The sequence below is a fragment of the Ischnura elegans genome, chromosome 4 (assembly GCF_921293095.1).
Source record: "Ischnura elegans chromosome 4, ioIscEleg1.1, whole genome shotgun sequence".
Lineage (NCBI taxonomy): Eukaryota > Metazoa > Arthropoda > Insecta > Odonata > Coenagrionidae > Ischnura > Ischnura elegans.
The window spans coordinates 134,337,589-134,365,581 of NC_060249.1; positions in this window are offsets into that span (position 1 = coordinate 134,337,589).

Here is a 27,993-nt window from a genome sequence, read left to right on the forward strand (position 1 = left end):
TTATACAATTGATGTGGCTATATATACGCACATATTATACCCATATATACCATTTATATGCACCTTTTAAGTACATATTATGCACATTTTATACCATCGATGTGGGCTGCCATATAGTTGCATATTATGCACATATATACCATATCTACGTACCTTTATCTATTCGAAAATTACATAAATAAAAAGTGATTTCTGGAAACGAGGAGAAATTTAATGAATCATTCATCTAGAGACAGCATAGGTACATTGCACTAAAACAGGGCACAATCCTCCTACCTTCAGCGTTGTATCACAAATTTACAAATATTCAGTTAGGAGTCCTATATCATCGCAAATTTTGTTGAAATATCATGTGAATTACATCTAAAGACAAACATTCACCCTTCCATAATCGTTACTCATGAAATTGCGATTAGAAAGCACAAAGTAAGTCACACGAATGCACAATCACAACACTCGCGATGATTCCTTCCATGACATCCGCATGGTTGAACATCTACGGTCTTTTCTTAACGAATGTATTATAAATGGTCCAAAATGTGATTCCAAGCCACAAAAAGGTCTTCTAATCGCATAATTATCTCTGTTTTAGTCATAGAGTTCTGGCGCGCAATCACGCAAACGATGTAAGCAAGCCGTTCTTGAAAATGCACTCCGAAACAATAAAGATAATATTGTCATTAATAATCACAAATTAAAATAATTATATGCATATATGATCAAGTATGTGATATCTTCAGGGCGAAAATGCAGCTCACAACCTGGATCAGTACCTTAGTGCCAAAACTTCGTCTTTCCTTGGAATAGCCTTCCTTCACTATTCAAGCTGGGACTCTGACTGAAAAAGTACCGTCATAATATATACATTTAGGTAATTAGAAAATAATTAAAAACTGGGAATAACTCAAAATTACGAGCGTAATAATTTCAGATTTGCTTGCAAACCCTATGACAAACGACAACGACTCACGTGTACTTACTTTGATTTTAAATAAAGTCCTGTTCTTCATACCATGAAGTTTATTATTCCTTATCGTATATGCGTTACCAGAATAGTACTGTGACATAAAATAGCTCCGTAAACCCATCTTTTCCTCATTAATCTTAGATTTTTCAATATACGTTCAATTCACCCAACTACGGCAATAAGGCTACGGCAACAACTAACAATGACTAACAACTGCTAACAATGCTAACAACAATGCAACGTGACGCAACGGCAATATGGCTACCAAGCTGCCTACCTCGCGAGACCGGAGTATGCCGGTGTGGAAAATAAAAAAAATAATAATAATGATTGTGAAGTATTCATCGAACGATACAAAATTGTTAATGATATATTAAAACATAATTTTTCACATTTTTTTATACAGAGGATGTATGATCATCGATTTTTACGGATACAATCACAGTTTACGACGGCATAATATTTAAATATAATGTGCATATTATTCGCATATTATGTGCATAATCGACGGAATATTATTTGCATTTTATGCGTATCCATTTATGCTACTTTTATACTGAATAGATTTTGAGTTTGCTGGGTGGCTGTTAATTAATGATTCTTATAAGAATCATAATTAATGATGAAATTTTACTAACAACGAAATAATATACATGCTATGTCAATATTATTAATAGTTTACGGCGGCATAATATTTAAATATAATGTGCATATTATTCGCATATTATGTGCATAATCGACGGAATATTATTTGCATTTTATGCGTATCCATTTATGCAACTTTTATACTGAATAGGATTTTTGAGTTTGCTGGGTGGCCGCTGATTTATGATTCTTATATGAATCATAACGAACGATGAAATGTTACTAACAATGTAATAATATACATATTATTTCAATATTATATTAATAGTTTACGGCGGCATAATATTTAAATATTACCCAGACGGCACAGAACCCTCCGTATCTAATTCGTATGTACATAGTATCCATTGACTATGGGGATACTGTGCCGCTCCGTCGCTTTTCGTCAATGGATAATTTCCATTCGCGGCCTGTTGACAAAGCGCGTACGCAGCATGTGAATGTCCGCTACGAAGTACATACGATAGAATACGAAGCGCGCAGGAACACAGCACTCAGGCTAATCTCAATCGATTAGGTCGAAAATTAGATATATATAGTAACTCGCACGATCGAAAAATGTGTCGAATGCAACACAATCGATAGCTACCGACCGTAGCGAGAACCTTAATACGAATCATTATGAATTGTAAGTTCTCAACAGGTAAATAATACTATATCATGGTATTTAGAATTCATGATACAGTATTATTTACCTATTGAGAACTTACAAAACTTATTCGGCCACTTAAATAACTGCGAAAAATGAGATTCTCAAGGCTAATTCACGCATCTAGCACTGTTAAGTGGCTCGTACTTACTTGGAAACCTTGAGATGTTAATAAGAGTAAATTCTTATTAATTTTTACACTAAATAAGACATCACATAGCCCACGAGCATTAAAATGCTTACCCTAAAGCCTGACGAAATAAAATTTTTAAATAAAAATTGCCGATGAAACAGGATTGCTGACACATCTGCTATTAGTACGATCGAATTCATCAAAATGCAAGCAAAAATTAACGTATAGTTCAGTCTCAGCTACTAAACTTACCCATATCAGGCGCTCAAGTATTTGAAAAATTATTTGGGATGAGTAAAAGTCTCTAGGTCACTGCAGTAAATGTATCAACCTATTAAAAATATGAAAGTCCTGCCAAATCACCAGCATAAACACTTGTAAAATAAAACATGTTATCTCTTAGATCACACCTCCGATTTTATACTTGCTTTGCATGAAGTCACCACCACAAGAAATTTTAACGAGGCAGGAAAGAAAAAACCCACAGAAATACAATACATATATAATGTATTTTCTATTGTCAACCACAATAATATTTCCAATTTTCTCTTCTATCCCACATCTAATTTAGCGAAACAATTACTCTTATTCTCTTTCGAATAGAAAATTATTTAAAAGAGGACTGGTCGATACATAAAAACTATCTTCAATACTTTCTCCGATGAACGTCCACTATCACAGCATCAACTTGCACAAATCAAATCCACATCCACAAATATGTCACTTCTGCCACAATGTCTGTCTTCTTGGCGACAGGTAACAGTGAAGCAATGGTACCTTCCTCCAATCTGGGAACCTTCAATTCAGCAAGAATTTTCTCCTCGTCTTCTCGTCCAAGGCCACAGATTATTATCTGATATCACAAGGTGCGATGTGAAGCTCACACACCTAAAATTAATAAATAATAAAATACCATGTAACTTATTAGGTCAAATCATTTCCAATTTTTGGTATTTCTGCATGAGAAATCAAATTACTAGGCTCGTAAATATAGTAAATATTTGTATGCCTGATATTTTTATTGTTTTAAACTATAGCATAAGATAATTTGAAATGATGAAAGCCGACGTGTAATACACCATAGGGCAAGCTAAGAAGCAATATTCGATCCTATAAACTTGGCAGCTTATTCCTAGTTTCTCCTTTAACCACACGTTTACCGAATGAATTAATACAAAAAGACAACTAAAATGCAAGAATTTTCAAAAGAAATGCTGCTACAATATTTTGAATCGCCATTTTTAGTACTGAATAGTACTATAGTACTTCAGTACTGAATAGTTCGGGATGTTGATGCATCAACATCCCGAAGACACTTCTGACTTAAAATTACATCTAAATAATTACAGCGAGAAAGAGTACATACCTCACAGTTTTTCGTAGGGGTGAAATGTTTTCTTCTTATCGCCCAAATGCACTTCTTCTTCAACTCAGGATCTTTTGGAGAGCTAAAAACTTGAAACATATCCCGGAGTTCCCATTACATCCCGACAATACACACACGAAAGGCATTTTTAACAAAAATATCTCACAAACACGTTTCTGAAGCCCAGTGAATGAAATTTAAGAATAAGGGAAACTTCACCATTACCAGACACTCTATTTTTCACAAACTTAACCACAAAAATCCCTGAAATGTGGTGGGACGTGACGTAAGCCATGCCATCTCCAACGGCTTGTGAAGGCATGTGATCTTTCTAGGAGGATATGGCACGATGGCACCAGATGGCACCACCCGCGAAAGAAAATAGTCCCAGACCGAATACAGTTTTATCGATGAGATACAATTTTATCGATGCATATGAATTTGCCAGTCCTCTTGCATCTTTTTTCGTCATTAAAGGAAATAAAGAAACAAAACCTTTTTAGTAACTTCCTAAGCGCGATTTTTGTATCTTGATGGTCCACCCTCGTATTCAGGTACGAAAACTTCCTGTGCCGTCTGGGTATGTTTATATTATTCGCATATTATGTGCATAATCGACGGAATATTATTAGCATATTATACATATCTATTTATGCAACTTTTATACGGTATAAATTTTGAGTGTACTGTGTGGGCTGTTGCTCTGCATTCCTTTCGTGTTAGTAACGGGGTTTGGAAACCTAATGCAAATTCAGAGAACAAGAAAGGCACTTTTGAAAATAATGAAAAATAACTTTTTGGCTGTTATCTATGAAAAGCAATGGAGAATTAAAAAACACAAGATATTCACTTCTGGTTACAATAAAATTTTATTTCAATATAATGTGACAGAGTTTCACCATTTCTTTGGTTTAATCACGGGTACACAACCACAGCAAAACAGTCTGCCCACAATAAACATGTGAGATCGCGAATCGGTTCCGCGGCAATCACACACACAGGCTACAACTTATTTCAATATTTCAGGTAAAATCCACAATCGATACAAGCTCACACCATTATAAATAATGGTAAATAGGCAAATACGATCATCAAAAACTGGAAGTCACTACCATTCTTATATTCATCACGTGAACATTACAATCAAGAGCTCGCTATGATGAAAACAACTATTTAATCACTGATTTTAAGCCTCACATTATCCTACGCAAGTGGCACAGGTGACTTTTCTCACTACAACTCCTTGGTACGAAATTGATATACTAGTATAAACAAATTTCACACACGGCTTTGAACTTGATAGCTTGATCGTGAAATGTTATCTCTGCGGTGAATGACGAAGGTATAAACGCCACTGAAAATCTTTACATTACTATCAGACACTTCTCGATAGCGTAAACCACTGTTTAAAAACCAACCACAATGGAACAGTGATAACTACAGCTCTTGGCAGATGTTTGTCAACCTCGTCAAACTTTGTGCATTACAACCACTGGCACTGTGATTAACGGTAGTTGTCAAATTGAAAATAACACTATTTTGAAACAAAAGATGTTCGTAGAAATCTCCAAGCAGCGAGCAAAAGTTACATTCAACTCTGATTCAACTCACAATTCAAGCAGTTATAACGTTGAAAATAACACTACTTTGGCACAGAAGATGTTCGTAGAAATCTCCAAGCAGCGAGCAAAAGTAGTATTCACCTTGCAATACAAGAAGTTGTCACATTGAAAAAATAATATTTTGCCACAAAAGATGTTCGTAGAAATCTCCAAGCGGCGAGCAACAGCTGTATTCACCGTACAATACGAGCGCAGGCAGTCCTTAACGACGAATTTTCCGGCACCTATGAAGAAATGGAAGAAGTTTTTGCATATAAAAACATAGCGGACATTAAAAAACATCCAAATTGTTCCAATTAAATAAATGAAAGAGGGTCAACTTACAATCAACGTATCCATCTCCTACGGCCGTGGCTCAGACGGCTAAAACGTTGTTGTATGGGTATTATAAATTTTTTGTTCAACTGCTCCAGTCGGCTCCAGTTTTATATTTTATACGCTTACTCAGACAATATTGTAAATAACACAAAATATGATAGCTTCCGAGTTTCTATCGTCGGATATTTTGTTTTAAAAACGCCAGCTCGACCCGAAAAATGTAAACAGACGTCCGCCATTAGGGGGTCGGTATCTCACCACCGGGGTAGCTGGCCGTGGTATCATACCGACCCCTAAGCCGTGGTATGATACCGACCGGTGGCCACTCGTAATCGCTCAGGGGCGGTAAACGCGCTTCGGGGCGGTATCTCACCGCATGCGGTGAGCCGTTCGTAATAGGCCTCTTAGATTTCTTTAGGTATACTAGGAAGGTACCTGTCAGGTAAAATGGTGAATTAGCGTAGCTGTGAACTGGTAACACCTTCAACTAACCTGACATTAATAAATTACATCAAATTCCCCTATTTTTGTATTAAAGTTCTATAAAAATTTTAGTATCCCGTTTTTGCTGTTGAATTTGTATTGCTGTTTGAATATAGGATGTAATATAAATGTTATGCTTGCCATATGCCACTGTGTTGAATAACTGGACCCTTATGACAAGCCTTATAGTGTAGAAATACCAAGTTGTTTGTGAAATTAGGCCAATTAGTATTATGAAGTATTCTGGACCGCCTGGCCGCCACCGACAACTATGGCGTCGTGAACGCCGCGCCGCGCCGGCCCAATGGATGCCGCTCTCGTGTTATGGCGGCGGCTCTCTTGCCGCGATTCTCTCAGCCGATCTGCTCTCACTGCTCTCTATTCCCGTGTGTTTGCCTTTCTCGGCTTGAGGTGTCCCGTCGCCCAAAATAGGGAATTTGATCACGCCCTCCCACCCTTCTTTTGTTTCGTCGTTTGCGGACCACGTGACCGGCATTGTTCCTCACAGGCGTCGTCTCTCCTCCCTTTTGTGACGTCATCCGTGAAATGTACACACGATGGGGCTGGATAATAGATATCCGGGCCGGGATATTAAATGACATTGATATCCGCGGGTGATGTCAGATACGGGAAGAGAGCAAGCGAGGCCGTTGGGGGCGTCAGCTATTCTGGGCATGTGCGTCTGTCCTCCGCTGCAATGTTCGCCGTTGTCGAAGAAGTCTTCCTTCCTTCCTTCGTGGAGACGATCCCTTTTGGTTGGCCGGCCCCGATCTTCGGCGCTATTGATCTTGGAAGGCCGTGGCACAGCCAGAGGGCTAAATTAAGGGCGGAGCAGAGCCCGCTTTGGAACTTCAGTGGCCATAAGGCGGGGAACGATTGCTCGTCCCTTGCCAAAATTCTGACTGATAATGATTTATGTCTCATTGATTGATCTTCTCGCGAATATCGCAAATGAAGTTTTAGCATCGCGAATATCGGACGTATGATCCTCCATGAGAAGTGCGTTGGCCTAGTGGGTGGTGCGATGGGTTAGGTACAGACCAAAGGGTCCCGAGGTCTAATAACGGCTGAGACGCTCGCACACTTAAGAAAAAATCCTGCAAGTGCCACGGAGAGGAATTCGCTATCGCACCATGCATTTCTGGCTTTCGCGCACCTCTGCCATATGCCTATGTTCATGTAAATTAAGTAAAAAACCCAGATATGAAAGGCCAATGGTGCTATTTTAAGTGGTACAGGAATAAATAAATACATGCTGTCAATCTATTAACGAAGAGAAAGATGTGAATTATTAATGCCGTGCAAGGGTGAATGTAAGGAGGGACAGGGTCCTTGGCCCAAATGAGGACATTTATGAAGCAATAATAAAGTGACGTCTTAATTGAGATAATTAAACAAGTGCGTGGGTATAGCTGCAGATTACAATAATACTCCGTCATTTTTTTCATCTGTTTATGCATAAAATATCATGAAGTTAGCAAACGAATACCAGGAGCGATAGACCGGGTGATTCGGACGGCGATATACCTCTACGGAATACTACATTTGTACTGAGGAAAGATCGTTTGCCTCGCTTGAGGTCGAACCTAAGTACCTACCCTCAATCCTCGGCGAGTGCTGTGGCCAAGTTCAACTTAATATTAACTTAAGTGGACGGGACTGATTATTAAGGCCGATTTACACGGGGCACGTACCTGCACAATCTGACGTGTGTTTGAAGGCGCAGTCGAAATTGCGTCGTGTAAAGCGGTGAATTGCTGAAACACATGTGAGAATGCGTGGACGTGAGATGGCAAAATAGCCCCTGTTCTAAGTTCGTTCATGCATTTGCGCAATTCCACGTCATTTTAGAAATTAATGCAGCTCAAACCTGCGCAATTCCGTGTCCCGTGTAAAACGGTCTTTAGTTCCTATCGTGCCGCCGTCGCCGAGTTTGCTGAAAATAAGATCTTTTGTCTCAAAAACTTGAACATTTGGAGTGATTTGGAGTATTCGCGAAAATTATGAGTTTTTTTAATCCGAGTTTAAATTTGTAATTAGGGACCCCAAAAACCTGTACATGCATTACTACGGTTTCGACATTTTACCGTGCCGCACTTTCCAACATTCTGGTCTAGAGTGCGCTGTCCTCGTTGAATTTTCACTGCGTATGATGGAAGGGCGTGTGAAAGGGAAGAAGGGCAAGGGACGGCTCCGAATGAGTCACCCAGGACAGGCTGTAAATTATGTAAAAGAGAAGAAATGCGTCTCTAAGAAAAGTCTAGTGGATAGGAGCGAGGAATGGAGAGCTGCGTCTAACCAACCATAGGATTTTTGTTGATTTATGATTGTGACGCATCACACTTCTGGTTTGTACCAATTTGAAGATTGATGGTGTGGTCTATAACGAAGATAACCATTCACACGTACTGTGCCGTTACTCTTGGATGTTTAGTTGTAAAAAATGTAAATCTTCATTTGAATATTTTCTCTTTTTCGAGATTTGGAAAACGTTAGGGATGAGACGAGGTCATTGCTCTGCGACCGATCCATTGATTCCCCAATTCTCATTTTATTTCTGTCTTTTCACGCCTCGGAAGCGTTTGAATTTCCGTGTTTCCACTGACGACGCGAGGAGCCCCTTCAATGTTCTCTCCGTCACTTGACCCGTCCCGCCGTAAAACATGAGGGATCCGTGAATTTAGTGGAGTAAATTTTTTATAACTTGCCAGTTGACAGATGCGCTATAAAAGAGCCGAGAAAATTGCCCAAATTTCCAGATGGTCCATGTAGAGAGGACTCTTTCCACTCTTCAACGTTTGGCAGGCCATAAAACGTAAGTTCAGCCATAAAACGACTCTGTTCGGGCATCCGATTGCAGTTACTGTAATAAAGCGAGCGGTCATCGCAGGATCGCTTGCTGCCAGATACGTATGAATTACGCTGATTCCTTTCTTTGGGTTGGTTTGAGGTGCGAAGTATCCTTATATTCATGAAAATACTAATATGAATAGTCTTCTGATTATACTGCATTTACTGGCGGTCCGAAAATATAAATTCACCATTTTATTTTCCAAAAATTGCATTTGTAATGGCAATTTTTATGCAAGCTTTCTGGCTTCTGCGGTACTTGTCTAAGGGCCGGTTGCAGGAATGATACATATGTATTCAATAAAGTTATGGGACTCATAAGCCATAGCAACCAAACAATTTGCGTTGCAGGAACGTTCAATAACTTTATGAGTCCCATAAACCGTTTCATAACTTATCGGGCCGAATGAGCGGGGTTAAATAGTTATGAGTTCCATAACTCTTGAAAATGGCGGACGACTAATCAGCTGGTTGGATGATTTCTGAGGTAAGAGTAGAATTTAGCAAGAGAAACTGATTTTTACCATGCTCATAAAATCTCTAACTATCATTATATTGCAGTTTTTTGCTTTTGAATGAGTTTTGTCATAATAGAAGGCGTATGGCGTACAATTTGAAATAAATACTGTGAGAACTTCTTGTAACTTGCAATATTACACTTGAATCTGCTGCGCTATGAAAAAAAGATAATCGACGTGTGCAAGAACGTATCAACGAGCATCGCCTGTTATTTGTCGTCTTTGTCGTCCGTGAAGGGATGTAATTTCCATTAATTTGAGTTAAACAGGGGTAATCTGTGTCCTGAATTGTAAATTCATCCTGTGGAATTGAGTTATTTGTTTATTGTACTTCGTCAGTTATCAGGTATGGGCAAGGCAAGGTTGCAGTATTTAGCTAGCATTCCATCATTTTTAGATTTTAAAGATTATGATATCACTCATCTTCTATTTGTATTGATATTACATATCCTTGAGATAGTCGCAGTGTTTTATGTTCACTTTATCGACTGTAAGTTTTACTATGAAGGAGGGCAAATAGTAAAATTCAGTCAGAGTGTAAACTTTGTGGTATGAAAGTTGTCGTTTATTTTACGAACATTGAACATTAATTATCCGGGTCATCTCGAGTAAACTTGAAAAAGTGTATTTTAGAATGTTCCTGGAGCAGAATTTTGTGATAGCTGTGTGTAATTGAGGGATTACTTAACTTTGATAGAAGCATTGAGGACAACACCGAAAACTTCCTTTATTATTTAAATTTGGGTTGTCTCAAATTCTTTTTTGACCGATAAAGTTTACAATAGCAGAGTATGGAGAATAATAAAATAATGAAAGAGTGATTAACCTGAAAAACACGTTACAATTGGCATGAAATGTGACAATATTTAGTCCTAACAGTAATTGCCTCAGGTACACAATAATAAAGTATTTTGTTTGGGCAGTGGCAAGTGCTAAGATCCAGGCAATCATATACTTATGTGAAGTATCTTCAATAGTAATAAATTCATAAGTGTTTGACGGAGCAGCTACAATAATTCTGTTGTTAGAGAACCTGTGAGGACAGAGTGCTGAAGGTGTATTTAGTGATTTTCAGCTAATTGGAATTCATTTGATTTCTATAGCTCCTGTGCTTAATAAAAAAATGATCATTACATAATTAGAAAGTAACCTTGTTTCATACTATCCATTGATGAAACTATCACAAATGTTAGAGGTCCTTAAATCAGCATTTCACTTTTAATTTAGTGTAATATACCAATGCCATGGATGCATGGAACTTATTCTCTTCAGAATAAAATAGCAATTACTATTGAATGATTGATTTTCTGTGTAAGTTATAGTAATGTTGAGAGGTATTTTCAAACACCATGCCGAATTGTTGTGCATTCTGTTTTCATCTTCCTTAAAAGAAAAGTCAAACATATTTAAAAAATACTCATGATGACTGGTAAAATCACATTCATCCAACAGGTTTGTAATGTTCCTTAGAATTTATCAGCACTTTTTCATGGTCTTCTAAAGATGATCATACAATTATATGTCTTGCATTTAGCATTTATGATTGAAGGAAAAAAAGTGTGCATAGAAGTTGGTGTACTACTATGAGGACATTAGTATTCATTCTTTTGAGTTGTAGCTACAACTGCTGCAATTTTGCTTATGCCTGTGGACTTTCTTAATATTTTTAAGAGTAAATATTGTGATAACTTTTTATAATTTCAATTTTGGAGAGAATATCAGTGATAAACCACGTTAATGCCTCTTGAAATTGCTGTGATAGTTTATGGATATGCTTCATGAATTTTCTGGTCGGAACATGTCACCTCAGTTACAGGATTTCATTTCCAAATATTTTTCCTAATAGCTTGTAATGCTGATTTTAAAAAAATTAAAATATCTCCATAGCCATAAAAACACCATTAACTATTGGTGCGTATGGGTTTCCGGGCGCTCCAGCCGCGTTCGTCGGTTTTGGGTGACGACGGTTTCGAGAGCCATCCTGCTCCCGTCTTCAGGTCGAAGTGGAGAAGCTTAATTTTCCGCCGAGTTATATAGGCAGGCCCCTGGGCGCTGATTGGCCAGGACCCTCTTCCATGTCTTGTCGATTGGGTAGCCGTGGTCTCTATTGAAGTTCTTCGTTTTGTATATCTCCAGGGCTTCTCTTATTTGCCGTGGGTAGTAACGGCTCTCCTTTACCAGTATTCTTGCCTTGTCGAACTCAATGGTATGTCCCGGCTCACTCCATGCGTGTTCTGCGATGGCCGACAAGTTGAACTGCTTCTGTCTCATGGCTCGGGCGTGTCCCTTCATCCTTGTGGCCATCCCTCGACACGTCTCTCCTGCATATGATTTCCCACATGTGCAGGGCACTTGGTAGACACCCTCTTGGATGGATCTTGGTCACGGTCATGACGCTGTGCCCGGGCCGAAAGACCAAATCCCACAGGAGCTATACGAAATACTATACGGAGCTATACGACAGGAGTCCCCTACATGCTATCTTTTGTTTTAGCGCTTAGGTGGTGTAAGGCTAAGAAATTAGCTTCAAATGGGTTGATATCAGTGAAATAGTCCTACAAAATTCCTTTTTATCTCTCTTTTGGTAATTATATCGATAATACTGCAATATTATTTTCTCGGCTTGTTGTAAGAAACTTGATCCAGGGGTTTCATCCCGCTGAAAAAGTGAGGAAAAATTTATGCCTTATTTCTACGCCTCAGAAGTTTACTTTGGAGGAAGTGTAGTGAATAATAATTTACAAGAGAGGTCGTTTATATTGTAAATTTATGGTTTTTAGGGAATATCCCGCGTCAGGTTATTAAAATGGCCGACGTTTCTTCTCCTATGAGAAAAAACGTCGGCCATTTTAATAACCTGACGCGGGATATTCCCAAAAAACCATAAATCTACAAACATGGACCGCGAAACCTTTAGTAATTTGTCGTTTATAATGTTTTCTAGACTTGGGAACTGCAATAAAAATTACATTATGTTAGTATTTCACATCTGGGTGTTTTCAGGAGGTGTACCACGGCCGAAAAATACTGGATGCAGTGGAATAACTTAGCGCAGAAAGTGATGAGGTCGATGCGTTGATACCGTTGATACTCTCCTCTGAAGTTCGTGACCTCACCGTCGAAGAAATACCGGCGATGGGGAGATAGTCATAAATGAGAGCGGTATTCCGCTACCTTCAGGCATTTCTGGGACTTTTGAAATTAATTTAAACGCGCTGAGATTGAGATCTTTCGCTTATTTCTCACTAAAAGATTACTTCAATTAGTTTCGAACTATTCTAATAAGTACGCTGAGGATAAAAATAAGCAAATGTATACTCCAAGTATGGCAGATCTAATAAAAATCATTGGGATCCTAATATTGTCGGAGTACAATACATTACCACGCACTAATATGTACTGGACAAAAGAAAGAGGATATGTATGTTCCAATTCTGAGACTTTGTATGACGTAGGATAGGTTTGATAAGATTAAAAAATATCTACGCCTCTCCGATGTTTGACAACTAGACAAAAGGGAAACATTTTCAAAAGTCAGGCCTTTTCCCAAAAGTCTAAACCAAAATTTTATTCACTTTGGAATTATTCAAAATAAATTGTGCATTGATTAGCAAATGGTTCCATATTTCGGGCGACACGCAGCTTAAATGTTCATCCGTGGGAAAAAATTAGACTTGGTTGTAAATTGTAGTGCCTAGCCCCATCTACAGACTATCTCCATCAGTTTTTGCCATATGGAGGCGCCGAGCCAGGAAGAGATAGTTCAATACCACTTGGAGAAAGGTTTGCTCTAAACTTTTTGAATTTTTATAAATATCCGAAACACCATGCCGTGCATTTTGATAATTTCTTCACCAGTTTGTCTAATAGCCACTCAAAGTAGCAATGGTGTTTTTGCCATGGGAACAGATAAAGAAAATGAAACCGGACACTCCACACTCAAGTCTCCGAGGGATTGGACAAAAAACCTTGAGGATTTTGACTGTTTCTTGGGCAAGTCAAAAAATATTCTATTAGTGCGATAGTATAATAATTCTGTAGACGCCTTTGCTTCAACTTACGAGAATATTGAACCCATAGTAAGGACGAAAAGGTACAAATGGAGGCTGAATAAGAGTGATTTGATTCCGCAATCAAATGTCATCAACGATTACATTTAGGGAATGGTAGGGGTAAACGATAACTCTGTAGCATTTTTTTCAGTAGCCGTGAGAATGGGTAGCGAGTCGGTACCCGAAACGTCGCACAGTGGGCGGAAATCGGAAAAAGCCGGACAAAATTACAAAATGGCTTTTTTTGAGTTATACACTTGAAACTTCGCAGGTATACTCAAAAATGATTGAAGTTTATTGATATGTACTTCATTTGACATAGATCCTACTCGTTATTGAGATACAGAGGCTCAAACGTGAGCAAATTTCCATAAAAACGCCCGTCTTCAATTTTCTCTGAAAATCTTCCAAAGTAAGTGAATGGTGAAGTTATGGGTGGATTCTTGCCGAATAAAAAACCACATAATCTGTTAGCATGGTGTTTTTATTTAATTTTCCGTAATCTTAAAGAATACAGCCCATAAATTCTTACCGTGCAGTAACAAAATGGCGGATACTGTTTTTCGACGAAGTTTTACATTTAGGTAGAGTTTCAAATAGGTTTTCGGCAAGGTCGCGCAGAGTAACTTATATGAGAGCATTGTTTGAAGATTTCTTGAGGTCTTTATGCAGTTTTCTTTGAAATAAGTTTGCGTCGCCGGAAATTACATTGATTTTTCGATCGCGCGGCAGGGTTCTTCTCCGCGCGTCGGGAGTTGGATTAGCCGCGCCGCGGTAAGGTTATTGAAGCTGTATGGGTTTTAACGCTCAGCATTCACCGTTTTTATGTTTTGCTTCAAGACACCGATTCTCAAATGGTCTATGGTGAAGACAGTGGAGGTTTTTCATGCGATGTACTTGCACGTTTCATCGAAGTTCATTTCGTTATCTTTGGATACGATCGAAGACCATGCTTCTATTAAAAGCGTTCAAACCTCGACAAAGTGAGTTGTTTTCCTGGGACTCATACAAAAAGACCTACCAAAAAGATACCAGCTGAAACCCTTATACCTTCTTCAATCACCGATCCCTGACCCTCAGGATTCTAATTTCGAAAACGGTCGTTTTATGACACCCTGGAGCGGACCCCTTGGCCGTCTTAACGGAGGTATTTCCATGGGAACGAAAAAATGAATGATTTTTGTGTCGCTTAAAAATTGGCTCGCTGAATCCATAACATTTCCGGAATATGCTTTGCATTACTTTCTCAATACTTCTACGGGAGTTGGTATTTTTGTAAAAATCTATTTCTTTCAAATTTATTGAATAAATACTATTCCACATTTAGCTTTATGTTACAAAATTCATACTTTATTCATACGTACCGACGGATCAATATTGACATAAATGGCGTGAATAAATCATTCTGCGACAACGTTGCACTTGATAAAGGAAACTTACCCATGCGGGACTCGAACCCGACACTTCTTTGACAGGCGAGCATTTTACCCCGCCACCACCCAAGTCGGCAAATTGAACAAATAACCAACTGCAAAAAGCGTCATTAAATCTAATGTTTTACTCTTGAGATGAAGAGAATAATGTTCAAGAAGATGGCTAATAATGCAGTGTTCAGTGACTTAACATTACTAATCATGAACATAGATTACTGATGGCAACTAAATAATCAAATTATTTTGGACGAATATTATGGATCGCGTGACAATCTCATGTTCTGCACATACAGTAAGCACTAGAAAGTTGTTGAAACAGATACGATGAAGACAGGGTAGTTTAGGTAGACAATTCCACGGGAACTTCTAGATATTTTAAAACGTGTATCATACCCACATTTCTACTTTGACTGTGGTGAAGGAAAGTTAAGTTCTCTTTAGTGCGCAGAATTTGTGAAAGTGATTTTAATTTGCTTGTGGAGCGTAGAAATTTCAAACTTCCACTTGCCTGTAAGTACGTTTTTGAACAAATCCCCGAATATCTTTTTCAAAATAGTTATTTTAATTTATATTATCAATTTTAGCTGAAAATTTTCTAAGCATTCCTTTCCTAACTAAAATAAATTAAAATTTTAATTATCAAATGCCACTTTAAATTCCAATCGATACGACATATCCAATATGCATTCAGAAAATCATATGTGGCAGTGCAGCGTACACAAACCAACAGAATATTTATCGATATCAGTTGAACGATATTTTACATCTCCTAAGTTATTCATACCCGACGCTATTGCACCGCAGATTTAGAACCCCATGATTCAGCTGTCCTTCAGTGTGTTGCAAACTTAAAACTATCGTTTTTCTTAATTTCGAAATGACTATACTTCCCTGTAGGATAATAAATTATATGGGTTTAAGAAAAAATTAGGAAAATAGCGTAAGCAATGTAAGCATTTCTTTTCCGTTGATCATGGTCAGAACTTGATCGTGTAAAATCCAGAGTATAAATCATTAAGGCCATCCACCTGCCTTTCGATATAGGTAATGTCTTTCTGATTTTGTAACTTCTTTTGTCTCTTTTTTTCACCTAAAGCGGATGGGATGACAAAATCGTGTCGACGTCGGCAGTGGATTTTTCCAGATAGTAACATCTGAAATTGTAGAGCCTATATGTGAGAAGTGCCTCCGATGCAATTTAAATTCTTTATCAAAAGTTTAGAGATAAATGTAATTAACCTAGAGAAAGTGGAAACTTCAGTCGTTACCCGTAGCGCCTTTGTTATCTGCTGCTTTTTAATCAAACTAAGAGATACAAGGGAACTCATGACTAGGAATTTATCTGAAGAATCCACTTGTTGCCACATTTGCTTAAATTGAGAGTGGCCCGAATTTCCATCAAAACCGTACTTAGAGATTAATCTGTAGTTCACCACCCCATTTAAATCTTGAGAGGTGGAAGTGGTGGCTAAGCAGGCTATTGTTCCCAATATGGTGTGGTTCAGTGGTGCTTGAAGGTTTACTTCGCACATGGTCTCAGTTATTTTAATTCCTTCGTTATAAGCTGCCTTTTTTTGCTATCGCTATTCTATCATAACTGGGATACTATTCGTGTCCATGGCTCAGAGCTGTCCTACGAAAAGACCGATGTTGACGCTTGGTCAAATCAGAGGCAATAATCAATGACAGTGCCTCTTCCACTGTCATCTCAGGGTGGACCTTTTCACTCGTCCTCCACTTTGAAAGAACTCTCTTAGCCCGAAAAGGGGTCGTAGTTGTTATTTCTGCAATTAGGTGAGCTGCTGCAGTGTCTCCTCTCTCTCTCAAACTCACAGATGCCGCGAGAGCAAGCTCAGCAGTAGTAGCAGTAGTTTTTAAAGTTTGAATTTTCTTCTGCGTGATCTAACACATTAGGTGCGACATTTTTTTGGCCGCCCTGGAATGCCTGGCAAATATAATATGAATTTTGTAGCATGAAGCTACAGGGGGAATTTTATTTAGTCAATCAATATGAGAGGAATAGATTTTTACAAAAATACAATACTCAACCGGCTGTCGTTGAAGTATCGGGAAAGTGATGCATAACAAATTCTGGAAATGTTATAGAGTCAGCGAGCCAACTTTTGTATCGACACAAAAATCATTCATTATATCGAGAACTCTCTACCCATTTCTTAAGGTATGGCCATAGAATGCGTTTTGTCAGGAAGTCATTGAGAAATTTCAGAGCATCAGGGCCTTGTCTTAAATTCAGCCTCCGCGATAAATAATGGAGCAAATATTTTTTACCGATTGAATGATTTTTTTACCAATTCCAATATTATTTTGTAGATATCAAGTCATGTAATAATGAGAGGTGGCATTTTCTATGGAATGGCGGATGGAGCCTATGTAAAATTTAGAAATAATAAATTTGTCGAACCTATGGTTATCCAATGCCCTAATGCGTACACGGGGAGGAACGCATGGTAAACGTGTAAAGATATGAAAATCTGTATGTCAAAGTAGAACTGAGGGTATGATGCACATTTTAAAAAAGCTAGAAGTTCCCATGGAAATACCTCCGTTAAGACGGCCAAGGGCTCCACTCCGCGGTGTCATAAAACGACCGTTTTCGAAACTACAATCCTGAGGGTCAGGGATCGGTGATTGAAGAAGGTATAAGAGTTTCAGCTGGTATCTTTTTGGTAGGTCTTTTTGTATGAGTCCCAGGAAAACAACTCACTTTGTCGAGGTTTGAACGCTTTTAATAGAAGCATGGTCTTCGATCGTATCCAAAGATAACGAAATGAACTTCGATGAAACGTGCAAGTACATCGCATGAAAAACCTCCACTGTCTTCACCATAGACCATTTGAGAATCGGTGTCTTGAAGCAAAACATAAAAACGGTGAATGCTGAGCGTTAAAACCCATACAGCTTCAATAACCTTACCGCGGCGCGGCTAATCCAACTCCCGACGCGCGGAGAAGAACCCTGCCGCGCGATCGAAAAATCAATGTAATTTCCGGCGACGCAAACTTATTTCAAAGAAAACTGCATAAAGACCTCAAGAAATCTTCAAACAATGCTCTCATATAAGTTACTCTGCGCGACCTTGCCGAAAACCTATTTGAAACTCTACCTAAATGTAAAACTTCGTCGAAAAACAGTATCCGCCATTTTGTTACTGCACGGTAAGAATTTATGGGCTGTATTCTTTAAGATTACGGAAAATTAAATAAAAACACCATGCTAACAGATTATGTGGTTTTTTATTCGGCAAGAATCCACCCATAACTTCACCATTCACTTACTTTGGAAGATTTTCAGAGAAAATTGAAGACGGGCGTTTTTATGGAAATTTGCTCACGTTTGAGCCTCTGTATCTCAATAACGAGTAGGATCTATGTCAAATGAAGTACATATCAATAAACTTCAATCATTTTTGAGTATACCTGCGAAGTTTCAAGTTTATAACTCAAAAAAAGCCATTTTGTAATTTTGTCCGGCTCTTTCCGATTTCCGCCCACTGTGCGTCGGCGCTCTTAAATAATCTAACCCGCGCGGTATCCTGAGAAGATTTTTCTAAAGTTGTTCGCCGGGAAAGTGTAAAATCATATATAACTCTGTAGCATGTTACCTTATCCAGATTAGGGGCAATGGTTGTGGACTCTATTCATAAATGAGCTAGATAGAGCAATGGTGATTGCGTAACGATTTTACAAATTAGTCGCGGGTAAAGCCATTCCCTAGAGACTTCCGGTCTGAGATCGTAAGAATTTTACTGTAGCAGGAAGAAGTTTCCAAAATAAAGACTGATGAAGTTTGGCATAAAAATCGGAGCGCATATGCGGGACGCCCTCGGACAAAGGACAAACCCCAGCATGTTCGTCAAGACAGAATAAAGCATTTTATCAAAGGAATACTGATAACTCCCGGCGAAGATGTTGAGTATGCAAATCACGGTAAAAAATAAAATATAAAACCTAAGTTTTAAAAACCTTTTTGAATATTTTTACCGGAGTTTTCCCAGCGTTGCGTAAACGCAACATTATGAAAATCATTTAATATGTTGATAATAATTTATTTTATTGAATATATATCTTAATTAGGCCAAAATAAACTTGAAAATACGAAAAAACTAAAGTTAAAACCGCTACACACAGTCTGGGGAATAATGGGTTAAGTTACCTTGAATATCGGATCAAATCCTGGTTCTTGGATAATGTTAGCCCCAAATGAAGTCATTTGAAAACAGCCATTGTATTTTTAGGTGTTCGCAGGAAAACTCCGTGATTATGGTGTTTCACCGGAAAGCAATGAACGTAATGGCTCAGGTGGCGAAGTCAATAATGGGAGTTTAACTTTGCCATTAAGGCAGCACAATCCATGCGTTTCTCCAGCGAACTTTAAAGCACCACAATGCTCGCAAGCAACGTCCATTTGACCAATGCGAACGAAAGGATAATCAATTGTGCAATCGTAAAGAAACGCTGCTCGATTCAAATCAACACTTGAAGCAACTTGCCGAAGATTATGTCGCTGTTGGTCTCTACGTTGAGCTCGACAATTTCTCATTGCCATCCGGGCCGTTTCACGGGTCTCCTCTCGCTCCTCTTCTGTTTGAAAAGATCGAAGCCGGTCATAATAACGCGACTTTCTTCGCGTGCGTTTTCTCTTTCTTCGGCGATGGATTCATTCATAATGTTTCGGAGCCTCATTGCAGTAAGGGTTTGCTGGGAAAGATGAGATCTTCTGCGTCGAGGCATTATAATACGCAGCAAAAAAACTGACCGGTAATCTAGGGTGCGTTCCGAAATTAACTGGCAGTACTGCCAAACCGTTCCGAAATAAACTGACATCACGGTGCAGTAATCGATGATGTCAGTCAATTGAATTACGTTTTCTACTATGAAATCTACTGTGACTACTGCAAGATTACTGATAATCAACAATTGCTTGGAGATTTGTTTACACACACGGTAGTTATGTTTTTGTTGGCAACTCAATTTGAGCTGATCTTACCTCTAATTAAATTATTTTAATATTACTTTAATATATTTAACATGTTTGATCATTGAATTTTTTTAAATATTGTCAAAAAGATCAGTCAATACATTAGTAAAAACAAAATAAATCACAAACAAAATAAATCTTATTTTTTTGACCGTCTTAACAATCAACTCCTAAAAACATATCTCAAAGATACAGATGAATTTTTTTTGAGAACTTTTCCAATTTTTAATAGTCTATATGTTATCCGGCGCTGAGACGAACCCAAAGAGCCCAATATCACTAAGATCGGTGCAGCCGTTCTCGAGTTGTAAGTGTTCTAACCAACGCGATTTTCGACTTTAAGCTAATATAAGATGGCAAATCGATTGACTGACTGACTCATTGATACAATTTCGCAGCCCAAACTATGATAGGCGTGGGTATTTGGCTTAATGAACGTAAAAGTAAAAAAAATTCATCGGGACAAAAATTCTGAAAACTTGAAAAAGTCGATTTGTTTTCGAGATATATCGACTTGAAATAACATGGGAGCCTTATGGAATTATGGAACTAAAACATTTTCGCTCTTATTTTGTACTTTATCAAGTCTGAGGAACATGATATTCAATGGACGTAAAGTAGATTTTTTGGTCGATTTTTTGGTACGGTTGTCATAGCGACGAATTCATATTTAGTATTTTTTATAATTTTTTGAACGTTTTCTATGCTTTTCTTATGGAAAAAGTTTAGGAATTTTTTTGACCAACTTGCAATAATCGTTGGACAAATTCCTTGAAATATAAGGTGCAGGATTTTTTGGTTGATTTTTTGGCTATCTTGTAATTTTCATGTGTCGAAACCATTCCGAGGAATAAACGATTTCGATTTTACATTGTCGTGATGGGCGAATTTTCAAACTCGGATTTTGGCCTTGAGACATGTGCCATGTGAAAATTTGGAATCTTCTAGAAAAACCGTTTAGGGTTCTTTGAACCCTAACGTTTCAGATTACTTTCTCCGTATCCCTCTTGGATAATTCATATTTAAATTCCGAAAAATATCCTGCTCGCGAAAAATGATTGTCGCCATTTTTTTGTGGAGCATACAACCTTAAATATCTTAGAAATCATTTCAGCTAGATGAATGAAATTTTCAGGGCAATAGCATCATTACAATAGTCAACTTTTTTAATGGTGATAATTCCGCTCGATCGATTCATGTGCGAGTTCTATCGATACCAATCTCCTTGGATACGCTTTAATCGCTAATAACTTTTTGTTAATCAAGTTTTGAACATGAAAGTCTTACACAATGCAACTGATAATGTCATTCATCCGACAAAAGTTAAATCAAGCGGGTCGATTGATTAGAGTCGAAGTTAATATCGATACAAGGTTGCATTCGATGGAGCCATTTTTCAGACCTATTTACATAGTTACGGGGATAAAAATTTTAACAATACGTAAGGGAAGGAATGAATTATGCGTACACATAAATTATTTAGATGAGTAATGTTTCCTAATGCAGACATATCAATATGAATTTAAATCTTTTTGTAATAGGCCCCCGTAAGAAATACTCGCATCGCGTCTATCAAGGTCACCAATATAAGAACATAGGCTAAATTTTGAAAGCTGGGATAGTAGAGAAGGCAGGGATAACAGAGTGACCATAGAATGGAAGGGATACAATAGGATTGCGGATTTTACAGTACAGATGTCAGTATAGTCGAAAGTACGATTCGATTAGTATAGCAAATACATACGCAAATTGGCATAACTTGATTAGTGTATACGTTGGACCAATGAAACTTGGTGAACGGGAACATCTTGATATTCCTCACAATGGTCAATGGTAATATGTTTTGTATACAGTCTCACGTTCGATATATATCGAATCAACTATTTCTTAAAATATATCGAATTGCTATAACATGTAGGATTTTACATCCAAGGACATGGTTGACTAGGGATTAAATAGTAGATACCCATAGACTGGATTTTAAACCAATAGCATAGCGGATTTTACAGTACAGATGTCAGTATGATCGAAAAATTGATTCAGTTATTATAGCAAATACACAAATTGGTATAACTTGAAAAGTATACCCGTTGGACCAATGAAATTTGGCGAATGTGCACATCTTGGTATTCTTCAGAATGCCCAACAGAAAATTTTTTTGTACGTAGTCTTACGTGCGATATATATCGAATATGCTTTTTCTTCAAATATATCGAACTGCTATAACATATAGGATTTTATATCCATGGGCATAGTTGACCAGGTATTATATAGTAGATACCCATAGACTGAAAGTTAAACCAATAGCATTGCGGATTTTACAGTACAGATGTCAGTAAGATCGAAAAATCGATTTGATTATTACAGCAAATACGTAAATTGGCATAACTTCAATAGCTTTTCCGTTGGACCAATGACATTTGGTGAATAAGTACAGTCGGATTCAAAAGTATTGCAACAAATGGTGCGGCGCCACTTTCGCCACAGTTTTGAAATCGAGTTTCGGTATTTTCTATTGCACCAGTGGGAGGGAAATTTGAACAATACATGGCTCCGTAGCCAAGTGGGTCTATACTGTGCGCTGTAACTTAATGAAAATTTTGCGAGGGTTCAAGTCCGAAGTAATCAATTTTTTCTCTATCTCTCTCTCATATCTCTCTCAATTTGTCGTTTCTGTCGGACCCGGAAATGTAGTGGTATTCTAATATTATGTTCTTCATCCAACATCTATTGAGTGTAAGGTAAGGGAAAAAAATCAGCTCCTGTTCGAGAGCTCATGTTCATTTCCTATGGGGTCCTTCAGTCAGACCCAACATTACAATTCTACCAGGCAATTCTGTTCGTGGATGGAAAAGATAAGTCATGACAAAAAAGGTATTTCTCATTCAGTCATTTTCTCATAACTTTTAAGTGAAAAAATGCAAAATTTACCACTTATTTTTCATGAGTTAGTGATGTTGTTAGGTTCTGGTTCATTAATTCATTTAGATAAAAAGGTAGATTTTACTGTTAATTTTCATCCTTTTCAGTAAAAAGAGCGATTCTTGATGAACATATTACAGTTGAGGACCTCAAATCCGGAATCCAGAAATCCAGAACATTTGAAAATTCCTCTGCGTAGTGTTTTGACTTGCCACTCCAAGTGGCTTCACTTTATGACCATCAAATGATTCTAATATTTATGACGTGGGTTTCAATTCCACCTTCATCAAATTATCACTTTTACAATGTGTCAGTATTCTGTGAGGCAAAACATTCACTTGAGCACCGATATCTAGGTTAAATTTGACGTTTACACCATTAACATTAATAGTCTCAGACCAGACATTCGAATCATCTTTCATTCTTAAACTGTTCACAACACTTTCAATTACAAAATCATTAAGATCGTGTTCAACAATTACGTCTGGGGCAGATAAGTCAACTGATTTTACTTTAGTATTATTATACAATTTTCTAAATTTACATGCAATTGCAAAATGATTTTGCTTTCCACAATTATTGAAAATTTTACCAAATGCTCGACATTCTCCTTTTTTATGCTTAAAATTGCACGTTTTACACAAATTCACTACTGTCTCAGGTAGGTACTTATCAGTATGCCTCACTGAATCCTTCAATGCTTCAGCTCTCGTTCTTTTCCTGCTGACTGCATCCACGGGTTTGGCTCCTTGCAGGGTCTCAGCCTGATGTTTCCCCATCTCAGCTGGCTTGCAGATCTCTTTTATGCACCCTGAAAATTCCAAGTTGGTACATGAGTTTTAAGCTAGTAATCCGTCACAAAAAAGACCGACTGAGCTCGAGGTATGCGTCCTCTTAAAAACTAAAACTGAATATCAGCGCTGATGTTGGGCACTACGTGATAGTTTTTGTATGAACACATTTTTTTCGCATAATAAATCGAAGCTGTTAACTAGGGCTGGCAACTGATAAGCAACGGAGCTGTGGCAAGGCGACGTCACTGAAAATGAGTTCTAAGAGGTGTGTAAGGAGTTGTAGAAGACCGATAGCTGCTTTGCAAAAGTTAGGCAAGGAAAACAAACCTGTCTAGAGACAAAAGAAAAACCAAAGCTTAAAATATAGGAGTTATTCGAAGATAAGATCCTAGTTTAGGCCGAGAAGTTCATTTCTTGTCCTGGTTGGTTAGTGCAGGCCGAAGCAAGGACAAGAGGTGGGATCTTAAAGGTTAGGAGGTAGAATGGTATGTATTGGTATATGGGCACTTTACTCGAGCAGAGAGGTTCAGATCCAGTTGAGTCTACCTGATTCACCCCAAAAAGAGGTAATGCGAAGTTGGATCTAACCGGTCATATCAACGTGTGGAAAATAGCTGGAGATTTATTGTGAGTGGTAAATAGGTCTAACGCCTCAACAGATGAAAGATAGTAGGAAATAAGTTACATTTATAAATGTAACTTATTTCCTACTAACTACTGCATAAATACAAACTGAAGGTTTTTATTGAAGAAAATTGGCCACACCATTCCCCTGCAGTTAATTTCATGCCCTAGAGAAACATTTCCGCCCCCCAGTATTTACGGGAATAGCAATTTATATGCCATGAATTTTTCTCGGACTTCCGACATACTGTTAGTGAGACGCGTCCATCGAAACGTCGGCAGAAATTGGGGAGCCTAACCCGGACGGAAACCCAGAGAGAAAAAGACATCGCTGCAGCTCAACAGGAAAGCAGCAGCAGAAAAAATACTTCTCAGGCACTATAAATTTCATCGTTTAGCCCAACTTGTTGAAATTGTTGCGGTCTCGAAAATATTCACGCAAATGGCAGAAAATAATCATCAAGATGGACAGAGAATTTTGAATGATTTGTGGAATGTTATGTGAATTGGCATAGAAAATAGAGTAATTCGACACTTGAATAAACACTTGAAGAGGCATCGCATTGGTGTGAGCCATGCGTGAGAGAGTTACTATATTACCTTTACCGTTATTCAAATCTAGGCCGCAGTCGTAACATAGTGGGGATAGAACCACCCATGAAATTTCTGGGAAAATTGAAAATATTGCAATTGCTTTTAGGTGGCTTACCAATGAAAATTTTCGCATGACCAGATCATTGAACAATGTTTTAAAACAATTTATGAAAACCACAAAGTCACTCGTCAGCGTATATCAGGCTTCATACGTAATATCACTAACAGGTATTGCACACCACCAAGTCGCGGTATGGAAGTTAATGAACCCCCTAAACAACGATGTACAACGACTGCTCCAGCCATACACATAAAATTTCCGGGTAGGAGGGGTTCATTATGAGGGATTTCGCATATGATCATTCTCTCCTGAATTTCGATAGGAAGAGGAATTGAGAACTCCCTGACTTTCCCACCGCTACCACGCCAATGCCCTTAAGCTATTACCATTATTTCATTGAAAAAACATTACGAAAATACATGCAAATGCGGATGAGTTGATCTTTACCATTAAGTTCTTAATGTACTATGTGGAACTACCGAAACCGTAAATATATGGAAAGTGATAAGCAACACAAAAACAGCAATCCGATTGAATCTTAACGTACAACTCAACCACCCACTTAAAAGTGCGGCAAATTATCTCATTTAAATAATAATTTTAATGCTTTCAACACTGTCATGGAGATCAGTTAGCGACCGATTTTTACGTCCTTTAATTGCACTGCTATTTTGACGAAAAAATCACACCTCAAATAGCGAGATTTTACAAATGCCTATTACTTTTTTTTCGATTCTTCCCACCCTACAAATACAACCAGTAAAATAATTACGAACATTATCGTAAAATAGATCGCATTACTTTTTCAAAGTAAGTTTGTCCTATGAATTGTTCTACCGCCAGTAAAACATTCTCGTACTCACGTAAATGGCCATCCGAAGAGTTATTATGTTTCTTTCGTAGTCTCCTTCGCACTGTCTTCTTACACTAACTCCGTAACTGCTGAGAAAGAAGGCGATCTTGACGAAGAGGGTTGGTTTGTATATCAGCTGTCTAATCAAGAAATAAGTTGCTTGAAATGGCACCAAGGTTTGTGACGAGTTGACTAGAGGGGGGAAAGACCTGATAGGAGGCGGGGTAGGGCAGTTACTGAGGCCGTCGAATTAAGGCAGGCTCGACATTAAACAGCCATGACTACTGCCCAATTTTACGTCGCGGAGCAGGCTGTTACGAGAGGCAATGGAATAATGCAATACTTTCGTGAAATGATGATAATCTTGCGGATGACGTCTTTGAATGACCTTTGAAGCAGATTTTCCCCCTCCCACAATGGGATGATTTTTCTAGAAGGCGCGAAAAAAGGTTGGAAAAATTGCATCGAGACCCTCGCGGAAGGATACTGTTTTCCGCTAAAGTTATTCCGCGAAGACTTAAAATTAAATTCATTCTTCCGCGTAACGAATCAATTTTCTAATCGCACCTAAACGTATTATTAAATTAATAAGCAACATCAAATATTAAAATTAATAGATTTTAATATTTTATAAGTTATTTATGTTATGCTGTAGCTTGCTTTTTACTGTTTTTTTTAATTTATCGGAACTGTTTCTAGTGGTGGCTAGTTGTCACGTGACACTCGAAGAGGCCCACAATAGGGCGGATCGCAAAAATCGATTTTTTTCAAATCCATCTTGCCCAATGAAAAAAAGTTGTGGGACCGATCAAAAATAAGGCCTGAAAAATTTGAGACTTCTTGCGTCTTCATAGACCGTAGTCTCCTTTCCTGCGTGCGCAGGTCTAAAATTATTTCATAACTTCTCCAGAAGTTGGTAACATCGATTTGTTTAACGCCGACGAGGCGCCAAATAAGGGACAAGTCGTCTCACTACGCATCGCTTTTTACCTTCTACCATCTTCTGATTTATATTATCAAAGATAAACGACCTCCTAGCAGCATACGCGGGATGAATTTTGCTGTGTTAGAGGCGTGGGAGGGGGAGAAGCGAGCGTGGAGGGGAAGGGATCGGCCTGCGGCACTGGTATCCGCGACGCTGCGTGGGCGTTGGAATATTTTCTTCGCGGACGCGGACTCAAATTAGGCATTTTGTGGCTAAACGGTGGCAGATACGTCAAAATTCACGAAATTTTTGCCCTAGAAGGGCAGAAACTCGGCAAAATCTATAGGGAATGGCCATAAAATATTGTATTTTTCGAATTTTGACCTTCCCCCCCTAAATTGCATTTGAGCGAGGGTCAGGGGTTCACCTGGAGGTCTCAAAATTTTCAGGCCTTATTTTTGATCGGTCCCACAACTTTTTTTCATTGGGCCAGATGGATTTGAAAAAAATCGACTTTTGCGATCCGCCCTAGCCCACAATGCTTCTCCTGAAAATCTTTCATCAGTCTGGCGGCAACTTGCATTGAGTTTAGAGGTGAGTACGGGAGTGTTCCCAAAAAAGTTAACAACTTGGATTTTGTAAGTTTTCTTCACTGTTGATTGTGTGTGATTTCGACTTTAGGCATGTGAAATAATTGTTGTAGCGACTGACTATGGAACCCGTGAAGTAAATTAATTTTGCGGAAAATCGTGTTCAACGAAGTGCTGAGAACCAGTGACCCCATATAGTCTTCAAGCTTATCAAGAGTAATTCTCATATATTATTCGATGTTTGAGGCTCGTTTGGTCATGATTTGGGACTTGCAAAATACTTGCAACGTATGAAATATCTATTTTTGTGTGTGGTGAATTTCTCTCGCCTCTCAAATTTTAAATTCACTATTTCTCGGCAAGCGTGAACCAAGGTCGTAGGAGTGCTCCAGAAATTTTTAGACCGGGGTTTCAATGTAAGCTTTTGAATCGGCGATTCTCGGGACTATGCATTGCTATAAACCGTCATAATCAGTTGGTACTGACGTTGTCTTTTCAAGTTTTCACCGGTGTATTATATTGGTTGCGTCAAAAATTGTTAATCAAAGTATTCGTATATTCCATAACTATGTAGTGATGTTAATCAGAATCTGTGA